This window comes from Xyrauchen texanus, chromosome 10 (assembly GCF_025860055.1).
Source record: "Xyrauchen texanus isolate HMW12.3.18 chromosome 10, RBS_HiC_50CHRs, whole genome shotgun sequence".
Lineage (NCBI taxonomy): Eukaryota > Metazoa > Chordata > Actinopteri > Cypriniformes > Catostomidae > Xyrauchen > Xyrauchen texanus.
This window is the reverse complement of record NC_068285.1, coordinates 14,216,158-14,220,425: the sequence shown is the minus strand read 5'-3', so window position 1 is coordinate 14,220,425 and position 4,268 is coordinate 14,216,158.

Genomic DNA, 4,268 nt, shown 5'->3' with positions numbered 1-4,268 from the left:
TGTTGTAATGACAATGTCATGATTCATCTTTCTTGACCTCAATGTGCTCCAGTTTCATGTTGTATGTTTTAACTCAAATGTATCAGACACTAATAAATACAACTGTGAACAAAACAATACAATATATCATATAACAATGATTAAAATGCATGATCAGCCTCTTTTAACCTATGTTTAAATTTAACTTTAAGGGTTAATATGAGCTATGAACATTTGCCATACATGACATTGTGCTAGGTAGGTGTAGTTACTGGACTGATAATCACCGAAAGTTCCCCTGGGTTTCCTGCAGTGCAAGGGGGAATTTGGAGGGCGTTAAGCTTTCTGGTTACATCCACAAAACGTGACAATAGCAGCATTCATATATAAAGTCCTTTTGTTTATGTTGTTCATGAATTTGACTGATAAAGAGCGCCCCAATAAACATGACACACACAGCACTCTATCTGACTAACGCACAGTGTTTGCATCAATGGTTGATGTCCTTTAATGGACAAATTTCCTATATATTCTTTGTTTCATTAACTTTATGTACATGATAATTGTGTTGTCCAAAAATATTTGCGTCATTCAAACATGATCCATTCGTTAATCAGTTAAAAATGCTTCACACATTGTGTCCTGATATCACAAACCTAATCCTTCCATGCTCACCTGACAACATCTTACGAATCACCAACCCAATCAAAATGATTCAGCAACCCACAAGGCGCCAAAATCAGCCATTTTACCCAACTAGCATTGGGACAGACATTGGCGCCATCTTGTGAACAAATTAACAGATTTTTAATAAGATATCAGTGTTTTGTTTTTTTACTATTGAAGGCCATAAATTGCTACGTAAACATTGTGTAATATATTTACATATGTTCCTTTTTTATTGTAATCAGTTTCCATGATTCTCGTATTGCATTGTTCAAATACTTATTTGACCTCAATTTCGCAGCACATGTGGTCTGAGGTCTGAATAGTCTTATGGCTTGTACATGTGGCTTAAGAGAGTTACAAACAAATCCAGTGATGTGGTTTTGTTTAAGCCACCATATGATAACTAAAGCTCGACCTGTGGTGTTTGGTGTAGGATAAGCACGTGGCAGTGGTTTCTCTGTTCCACTATTTGATCTCCCAAAACTTCAGATGAAACATTTGAAATGTGCAGTTTTGTCTTTCTGTCCAGCCTTCTATTCATCCATCTCACTGTGAATGCAGAGGACAAAGTAGCATTATAGAAAAGAAATTATGAAACATGCAAAATAATATTCAGTATTTTAAATAATCCAGTAAGTACCAAAGGAGCACCAGAGTTTGGTGTACAAAGGTAAACCTCAACTGCATCAAGCATAATGCATTAAAACTGGCCTGTACCTGTGAGGTATAGTCACTTGAAATCAAAATGTTATAGGTGGCATCACCCGCTTTCCTGAGCCGAAATAAATGCCAGACATCCCATAATGGTCCCCCTTGTCCCAGGACCTGGGACAACATTCCCCGGTGGTCATCCTTGATAACAGACAGAAAGTATCACTCAAAACACATTTGAGACTTGCTAGAAAACATGGACGTTGTGGCGTTGTATAATAGTAATATAGACATGATTCTGTGTGCAGCAACCTGTTTCAAAACCCTCCAAAATCTTATTGAAAATGTTTGGGACTAGTCGAGTTTGTTCTGTTCTGTACAGAGCAAGAGTGCTATTATGGCCGTATATAATGATTCGGCCATAAACATGAGGCTGAAGGTTATCAGAGCAGTGCTCAGATATGGACAAAACAGAACGATTGTGAGCAGGGCCACCCATAAGGGGGGTAAAACGGGACATCTTTCAGGGGCCCTGCTACTGAAGGGGCCCCAAGAGATCAATACCCGATAGTGCTGCACTCCGCTACGAGGTCTGTCTCCGTCCAGAGATCGCCCATGCGATAAATGAAAGTTTTCCCTGCACCAAATCTACACTTTCACATTCAGTCACCTGTTGGTTGGGGCTGATATAAGATGAAGATTTGTAGTAAAAAAAACAATTTAACCACTGGAGTCATGTGGATTAATTTTATGCAGCCTTTAATTGCTTTTTGACCTTCAGAGTTCTGGTCACCATTCACGTGCATTGTGAGGACCTACAGAGCTGAGATATTCTTCAAAAAATCTTCGCTTGTGTTCTGCAGAGGAAAGAAAGTCATACACATTTGGGATGGCATGGTGGTGAGTAAATGAGTTGTGTGGTACAAGTCCACACCAAGCGATTGTGAAGTGATGCTGCCATTAAAAATTATCCTTCTTCCCACTTCTGAAGTTGCATTAATGGGTATGCCACTTTCAAGTATTTATTTTTTTTGTTGGAGAGAAAACACAGAGAATGAGTTTCATTCTTGCATATTTCTTGGAGAACTTTTATTTGGGGAGCAACAGAGACACATACTCTCCTCTGCCATGTTGAATGTTTATGTTTCCCCACAAATCGCAAACTCATGTATCAAAATAATTGATATGTTTCCCAGTCGTGATGTTGAATTAAAGGTTTGTTTTATGTGTACCTTCCAAGTAAAAGTGCGATTATTCTGATAGCACGAGAAGGCGTCATTATACAGTAGACAATCTTCTTTTATTTTAATGGCGGACTGGTATCATGAGCACATGCCGCCACCTACTGTTCAGTTAAATGCATGCTTTTCTCTTATATATATATATACACTCACCTAAAGGATTATTAGGAACACCTGTTCAATTTCTCATTAATGCAATTATCTAATCAACCAATCACATGGCAGTTGCTTCAATGCATTTAGGGGTGTGGTCCTGGTCAAGACAATCTCCTGAACTCCAAACTGAATGTCAGAATGGGAAAGAAAGGTGATTTAAGCCATTTTGAGCGTGGCATGGTTGTTAGTGCCAGACGGGCCGGTCTGAGTATTTCACAATCTGCTCAGTTACTGGGATTTTCACGCACAACCATTTCTAGGGTTTACAAAGAATGGTGTGAAAAGGGAAAAACATCCAGTATGCGGCAGTCCTGTAGGCTAAAATGCCTTGTTGATGCTAGAGGTCAGAGGAGAATGGGCCGACTGATTCAAGCTGATAGAAGAGCAACTTTGCCTGAAATAACCACTCGTCACAACCCAGGTATGCAGCAAAGCATTTGTGAAGCCACAACACGCACAACCTTGAGGCGGATGAGCTACAACAGCAGAAGACCCCACCGGGTACCACTCATCTCCACTACAAATAGGAAAAAGAGGCTACAATTTGCAAGAGCTCACCAAAATTGGACAGTTGAAGACTGGAAAAATGTTGCCTGGTCTGATGAGTCTCGATTTCTGTTGAGACATTCAGATGGTAGAGTCAGAATTTGGCGTAAACAGAATGAGAACATGGATCCATTATGCCTTGTTACCACTGTGCAGGCTGGTGGTGGTGATGTAATGGTGTGGGGGATGTTTTCTTGACACATTTAGGCCACTTAGTGCCAATTGGGCATCGTTTTAATGCCACGGCCTACCTGAGCATTGTTTCTGACCATGTCCATCCCTTTATGGCCACCATGTACCCATCCTCTGATGGCTACTTCCAGCAGGATAATGCACCATGTCACAAAGCTCGAATCATTTCAAATTGGTTTCTTGAACATGACAATGAGTTCACTGTACTAAAATGGCCCCCACAGTCACCAGATCTCAACCCAATAGAGCATCTTTGGGATGTGGTGGAACGGGAGCCAGTGCCCTGGATGTGCATCCCACAAATCTCCATCAACTGCAAGATGCTATCCTATCAATATGGGCCAACATTTCTAAAGAATGCTTTCAGCACCTTGTTGAATCAATGCCACGTAGAATTAAGGCAGTTCTGAAGGCGAAAGGGGGTCAAACACAGTATTAGTATGGTGTTCCTAATAATCCTTTAGGTGAGTGCATATATATATATATATATCATGACCCAGCTTCCACACTGGGTCCCTCTGGATCCAGACTGACGCATTACAACACAAATCTGTTCTTTGATATATTTAAATTATATCACACAAACCTGTCCTATACATATTGTATTAAAACGCTATATCCTAACCTATCTCTATTAACCTCTATTCCTAATAGATACTACAACTCCCTATATTTATGTCCATTATTTTTTAAATATTGTATTAATTCCTTTCTCTCCTGTATATACCTTCTACAATCAAATATGACCTGCTCTACATTTTCTTTTTCTTTACAATATTCACATAAATAATTTCCTTGGATTCCTATTAAAGCCAATGAAGATTTAAATCCTGT